Source organism: Callospermophilus lateralis, chromosome 11 (genome assembly GCF_048772815.1).
Source record: "Callospermophilus lateralis isolate mCalLat2 chromosome 11, mCalLat2.hap1, whole genome shotgun sequence".
NCBI classification, from domain to species: Eukaryota; Metazoa; Chordata; class Mammalia; order Rodentia; family Sciuridae; genus Callospermophilus; species Callospermophilus lateralis.
In genome coordinates, this window is record NC_135315.1 from 44956327 (window position 1) to 44964371 (window position 8045).

Here is an 8045-nt window from a genome sequence, read left to right on the forward strand (position 1 = left end):
CTGAACAGACTATTATTCTTTGATTCTCACCATTGTTCTCTTTTCCACACTCCAGATGATTCTACTCTTTTTTTTTTTTTTTAAAGAGAGTGAGAGAATTTTTTTATTATTATTATTTATTTTTTAGTTTTCGGCAGACACAACATCTTTTGTTTGTATGTGGTGCTGAGGATTGAACCCGGGCCGCACGCATGCCAGGCAAGCGCGCTACTGCTTGAGCCACATCCCCAGCCCTGATTCTACTCTTAATGACTCAAATATAATTCTAATTCAACTTGATCTAAATACTCAAATGATGCTAGAAATCGCTCTCCATCTTTTTGAGTCCTTTTTTTCTGTGTTGGCTTCATTGCTCAGGAAAGCTCTTTTACATCCTAGATTAGCAAGATCAGAATATATAGAGCACATCCTAGCTGAAAGTCTTAGTAGTAGTCAAGGTACTGAGGCTCAATGTCTTTCCTGTGTCATGAACTTAATTTAGCAAAAGAGGATATGATATTCTGTTTGAGCAGGCTTGGATCATATGCCCACTCTGAAGAGCAGTGGGAGAGGGGTTGTTTTCAAAAGAAAATTCCTATACTGTTAGCAGACAAAAATAGAGATGTTGGGGCTGAGTTTGTAGCTTAGTGGTAGAGCATGTTATTAGCATGGGGAAGGCTCTGGATTTGATCCCCAGCATTGAAAGAGATAGAGTGGGGGTGTGGGGGTGTCGGCCACAGATGGTACAAGACCTAGGTTGAGTCCAGGTCTTTCTTGGCACTAGGTAAGTAGGCAAACCTGAATAAATTGCTCAATCTCTCTGAACTCATTTTCTTTTCTTTCATATAAAACTGATGGATGAATCCATCATATAGGATTAAATTGGATAATGTAGAAAGAGTACCTTCCTATGTAGTAGGAACACAATGAAGGTTTAGCCATGGGTACTATGACTTAATTAATCATCCTAAAGAAACATTTCATCTCAACAGGCAACTTCTCTTCATGGTCTCTTACAAAATGAGGGTTCCTAACTTTCAGTCTGACAAATCTGGATTTTAAACATGATAAAGTGTTGACAATTAATTTACAAAGATTTCAGTTTAATTTTCTTGTAAAAGCAGGATTAATCTGGCTAAATAATTCTTTGGGTTTTTACCCCAGTGCTGATTTTGTACTAGGAATTGAACCCAGAGATGCTTTACCACTGAACTACAATTCCTTTTATTTCTTATTTTAATACAGGGTCTCGCTAACTTGATAAAGGCCTTGTTAAATTGCTGATGCTGGCCTCCAGCTTGTAATCCTCCTGCCTCAGCCTTCAGCTAGCTGGGATTATAGACATGCACCACCGCACCTGGCATGAATTTGCAATTTGACTGTAGAAGATCTGGAGTATTCTAGGGCTTTGTAGTTCAAAAAGAATGTTAGCTGAGTCACAGTGGTGAAAAAGTTTACTAAAACACTATGCTAGTGCACCATCACACTCCTTAAGAAGTATTGAGGTTAAGTACATAAATTCATGTCCATTAATAAAATGTCTTATGTACACTGTAAACAATGTAATAGGAATGAAAATAATTTACCAGGTTAACCCATAAAAGCTACAAACACTAAATCAAATATATAATTTTTAATTTTTTAGTTGTTGATATAATTTTATTTTTTTAAATTTTTATTTATTTATATGTGGTACTGAGAATCTAACCCAGTGCCTTGCACATGCTAGGCAAGCGTTCTACCACTGAGCTACAGTGCACTTTTATTTAATTAATTTAAATAATTAATTTAAACCTAGGCACCTTTATTTAATTAATTAATTTATTTTTATGTGGTGCTGAGTATCAAACCCAGTGCCTCACACGTGCTAGGTAAGTGCTCTACCACTGAGCTACAACTTCAGCCCTAAAATGTATAATCTTAATTCAAGTGGGAGTTTCTAATTTATGCCTGATATTAGCCGAACACAAAAAATATATGTGTGTATACATATACGTGTATTTTTATCATCAGCAACAAAAAAAAAAATTGTCATTATTGACTCAGGCAATGCAACAAGCTAAAGACATAGTTCTTTTTTTTTTTTTTTTTTTTTTGAAATCTCTTTTTTAGAGAGAGATTTTTTTTTAATATTTATTTTTCAGTTTTCAGCAGACACAACATCTTTGTTTGTATGTGGTGCTGAGGATCGAACCTTCCAGGCGATCGCGCTACCGCTTGAGCCACATCCCTAGCCCAATACATAGTTTTTGCCTTCAAGGGACTTAACAATATTGTTAAAGGGAGCAAAAAATTAATAGTGCAGTGTACACCACAAAGCACCACATAAGTAAAATAAGTTCTGTGGGGAGCCAATCTGAATGATTCGCGCCTTCCATCCTGAAGCAAGAGGCTTTGACTGGTCACTACATGTCCTAGTGACCTGGACTGTGGTCCCGGAATAGGAACTTGAGGGCGTGCCTTCAGATGTAGGCATGTCACCCATGGAGTTGAGCTATACTCACCTATTCCTCTGTAATACTACCCCTTTGCCCTGTTTGGGATAGAATGTTCCAAGGAAACACCCTTAGTGTGTCCCCTTCTCTTGCTCTGCCTTTGGGTGTGGCCTTCCTAGTTGTCAATCAACCTGCTGACAGACATCATGAAGCTAGACTCAACACCCTGAAACCTGGCTCCTTGGCTCATTCTTGATTGGCTTCTCCTCAATAAAAGGGTTCAGCAAGTGCTTTCTCTCACTCTCTCTTTCTGTAGACCCTTAAGATCAGAGGAGTCATCACAGGACCCCAAAGAAAAAGGTATCTCTGTCTCTTGTGTGATTATTTCGTGCAGCCCAATTCACCTGAAGGGACCCAAGTGTTTTAGTCGTGAGGAACGTGACAAAGTTCTATAGATCTAGGAACCACTAGTAAAAATATCTCTCTTCCTCTCTTTCTCTCTCTATATCTCATTGGTAAATGTTTGTGTATAAATACATATGATATTTGTATAAACGCATTATATAAAAGCACATAGCAGCCAGTTGCAGTGGCACACGCCTATAATCCCAGCGCCTCAGGAGGCTGAGGCAGGAGGATCTCAAGTTCAAAGCCACTCTCAGCAAAAGCAAGGCACTAAGCAACTCAGTGAGACCCTGTCGCTAAATAAAATACAAAATAGGGCTGGGGATGTGGCTCAGTGGTCGAGTGCCCCTGAGTTCAATCCCTGGTACCCCCCTGCAAAAGCATATAGCACATATATAATAGATAGACTCAAATTTGTAACTGAATCAACTTTACACTCTCTTCAAAATGCAGTTCTACCAACCCTCTATTCAGAGATCCACTTTCTAGCTTGGTTTAGAAAAGCAGCTTCTGTCATCTACTAAAGAATTAATGAGGAAGTAATCTTGAAGACCACTTCACGTGGTTGTGGTTAGATCCAGCAAGCACCACCTTGGTAATTAGACTCATGCCAAAAAAAGCATCTGCCAATCTCTGCTTTCTTTTCTTCCTTTCTTTTTTAGTGATCTACTTTTTTTTTTATCTTTCTTTCTTACATTTTTTCTTTTTAATGTGGTGCTGGGGATTGAACCTGGGCTTTGTTAATGCCAGGCAAGTGCTCTACCACTGAGTATATCCCCAGCCCCACCTCTATGTTTTTGAGCTTCCATTTTTCTAGGGTCCTGATTTTTCGATTCTTCTTTGAGTCACTTCATCTTTACTGGATCCACACTATGTTGTTTCACTCCTGCTTTCACAATTTTTTTCTTTTTTCTTTCTTTCTTTCTCTCTCTCTCTTTTTTTTTTTTTTTTTTTTTTTTTGTGTGTGTGTGTGTGTGGTACTGGGAATTAAACCCAGGACTTGTGCATGCGAGGCAAGCACTCTACCAACTGAGCTATACCCCCAGCCCAGCCCTGCTTACTCAGTGATAATCACAATTCAGTCCTGTCTTTCTGAAATTTCACTGGGCCATAATGATAGACATTTGTGTATGATCCCAAACTCTTCAGATGTCCACTAACCCCAGCTAACTTCATCCTTCCTATAGGGGTTTTACTGGGTAACCCACAACAAAAACAGCCTTATTTCCCTAGTGGTCAAGTTTTGGGGCACCCCTCACAGATACTATCAATTTCTACTCAGAGGGTACTCACTTGAACCATGAATTTATGACAGTGGCAAAAGATAAGGTGTGTGATGAATTAATATTGACTTCAACACCCTCCTCACGTGGGTTTTTCAGATTTATTTTTATTTTTTTATTTTTTATTTTTTATTGGCTGTTCAAAACATTACAAAGCTCATGATATATCATCTTTCATACATTTCAGATTTCTTTTTCTTTGAAAATTCAAGACAGAAAACATTTTTTTGTTAAACAAGGTATTCAATTAAGATAGCAAATTGAGGGGTTTTTTGTTTGTTTGTTTTGTGTGCGTTTTTTGTTTTTTTTTTTTTTTGGCACTGGCTCAATCACTGAGCCACATCCCCAGACTTTTTTACATTTTATTTGGAGTCAGGGTCTCACTGAGTTGCTTAGGGCCTCACTAAATTGTTGAGGCTGGCTTTGAACTCTCAATCCTCCTGCCTCAGTCTCTGGAGCCACTAGGATTGCCAGTGTGCACCACCACATCCAGCTGCAAATTGAGTGGGTTTTTTTTTTTCAGTTGTACTACACAATACTTTTATTTCTTTATTTCATACGTGCGAGGCAAGCACTCTTATCACCAGGCAAGAACTATAACCCCAGCTGCCACAAAAGGAATTGAACCCAGAGCCTCTCGATTGCTACCACTCTACCACTGAACTACTGAGCCACATTCCGAGTCCTGTTTATTTTATTTTGGGACAGGGGCTTGCTAAATTGCAGTTTGGCTTTGAATTTATGGTCCTCCTGCCTCAGCCTCCAGAGTTGCTGGAAATACAAGCAAGTAATACTGTGCCTGGTTTGAAGATATTTCATTAAGGACAAACTCTAACAAAATTCGACTTTGTCCAGGTGTGGTTGTGAGCATCTGTGGTCTCAGCTACTCAGTAGGAGGATGGCTTGAGTCCTGGAGATCCAGGCCAGCCTGGGCAGCATAGGGAGATACTGCTTTAAAACAAACAGGGGCTGGGGTTGTGGCTCAATGGTAGAACACTTGCCTCTCATGTTCGAAGCCCTGGGTTCCATCCTCATCACTGCATTAAAAATAAATAAATAAATAATAAAGGTATCGTAAAACAAACAAACAAACAACAAAAAAAAAAACCCTTCATTTCTCTTTCTCTTTTTAAAATCCATCCATTAATTAATTAATTTTGTGGTGCTGGGGATTGAACCCAGGGCCTTGTGCATGCAAGGCAAGCACTTTACCAATTGAGCTATATCCCCAAATAAATTATTTTAAAATATATATATATATATATATATATATATATATATATATATATATATTTATTTTAGTTGTTGATAGACCTTTATTTTATTTATTTATATGCAGTGCTGAGAATTGAATGCAGGGCCTCACACATGCCAGGCAAGTGCACTACCACTGAGCCCTGGCAGCCCCAGCCCCTATTTCTCTATCTTAACTTTATACATGTGCCTCTCAGAGTCTAGTCTTATTACATGGAAACCCTCTGCTTTTATTTTCTGCCTGTGTCTATCTAGTTCCAACTGTGAGTTTCTCCTCAGTCTCTACATTTGTGTGTGTGTGTGTGTGTGTGTGTGTTGCTGGGGATTGAACCCAGTGCCTGAGCTCCTATTTGTTATTTTTCCCCATTGAGCTTCAGTGTTTTAGGACTCTGTGACAGAGATCTCACTTTTTAAATTTATTTCCAGGTCTCCATTATTTCTTTTTTTCTTTCTTCATTTATTTTATAATTTTTTTTTTTTAAATTTTGGGGGGTTGGGGCTGTGGCTCAGCGGTAGCACACTTGCCTGGCATGTGTGAGGCACTGGATTCAATTATCAGCACTGCATATAAATAAATAAAATAAAGGTCTATCAACAACCAAAACAAATATAAATCTTATTATTTATTTATTTATTTATTTATTTAGTGGTACTCGTGTTGAACCCAGGGCTTCACACATACTAGGCAAATGATCTAACCCTGCTTGTTTAGCAGTACTTAAAAAAAAAAAAAAAAAAAAAAAAAGATCTTGAATTTTGTTTTTGTTCATGTATCTTCTCTGTGGATGATAGAAAGTGTTATTTCTTTCTTCCATTGCTTAGTAAAATAGTAACCTTAATCTGCTCTACATTTATCATACATACTTTTAAAATTTTTTTTTTTTTTTTTTTTTGGTACTGGGGATTGAACTCAGGGGCACTATGCCCCTGAGCCACATCCCCAGTTCTTTTTATTTATTTTTTATTTTATTTTTTTAAATATTTTTTTAAGAGAGAGAGAGAGAGAGGGAGAGAATTTTGACATTTATTTTTTAGTTTTCGGCAGACACAACATCTTTGTTTGTATGTGGTGCTGAGGATGGAACCCGGGCCGCACGCATGCCAGGCGAGCATGCTACCGCTTGAGCCACATCCCCAGCCCTTATTTTATTTTTAAATACCTACCCCTTTTTATTTTGAGCTAGGATCTTGTTAACTTGCCAGAGTTGGCCTCAAATTTCTGATCCTTCTTTTTTTTTTTTTAATTTTTGATGAACTTATAAATATGTGGTGCTGAGAATCGAACCCAGTGCCTCACATGTGCTAGGCAAGCGCTCTACCACTGAGCTATAGTCCCAGCCCCAAATTTCTGATCCTTTTACCTCAGTCTCCCAGATTGCTGGAATTACAGACATGTGAGATCGGACTCTGTGCTCTCTCTCTTCATTTCTGTGTTCTTCCTTTCATTCCTTCCAATATTTATTTGTTCTGTTCTTCCCCCTTTCTCCTCTCTGAGAATCTCCTGGTCATCCCCTTTGCTTATTCTTCTGTCTCAGTGTACATCTCTGATTCTGTCTTGTCCTCTTCCTGCCACTCTCTGCCTATCAGTCACTGTCAGCCTGTGGTTTGCACTATAGTTGTTTGTCCTTTGTCTTTCTGCCTGCCTCCAGTTCAACATATTTCCTGCTCCTCTCCTCTGTCAGTGAGTCTTTCCACTGGCTGCCTTCTCTGCCTTCTGCCCTTCTGCCTCCCAGCTCCCCTGACTAATCCCCTCTCTATTTCCATGTCTCTCCTCCCAATGCTAATCTCTGGATCTGCCACTATCACTTCCATCTCTCCAGAGTCTATTTGTTCTCCTTATCACTCACTCTCACTATTTGTCTAGACTGGCTGTGCCTTTTATACTTAGAGTTCCTTTCTATGAACCTTTATATTATTCAAATTTCTTGTGTCTTCTTTGTTTGTGGCCAGTTGTGATTTGGGTTCTTCTCAACCTCTGTAAAAACATCTTTTTCTATATTTCTGCTAAGGAGTCTCTCTTGCTCACTCTCAATCTTTCTTTGCTTCTGCCTTCCCTGTGCCATTAATCGCCTTTCCTCCTTCTATCCATCCCTATCTCTGTCATCCTCTTTATCTTTCCTTTAGCTTCTTAACGAACTTTTTTTTTTTTTGGCTGGGGTGGCCCTTCCCACTGACAAAATTTGATCACATGTGTTTGCTGGGGATTGAACTCAGGAGCACTTGACCACTGGGCCACATCCCCAGCCCTATTTTGTATTTTATTTAGAGACTGTGTTTCACTGAGTTGCCTAGTGCATTGCTTTTTTCTGAGGCTGGCTTTGAACTCCTGATCCTCCTGTCTCAGCCTCCAGAGCTGCTGGGATTATAGGTGTGTACCACCATACCCTGCTTGTTTAGCAGTACTTTTAAAAAAAAATCTTGGGGCTGGGGTTGTGGCTCAGTAGTAGAACACTCGCCTCTCATGTGCAAGGCCCTGAGTTTGATCCTCAGCACCATATTATAAATAAAAAATAAAGGTATTATGTCCAACTACAACTAAAAAAAAAAAATAAACTAAAAAAAAAAATCTTGTCTTTTGCTTTTGTTCATGTATCTTCTCTGTGGATGATAGAAAGTATTATTTCTTTCTTCCATTGCTTAGTAAAATAGTAACCCAGGGCTGAGATTGTAGCTCAGTAGTAGAGTGCTT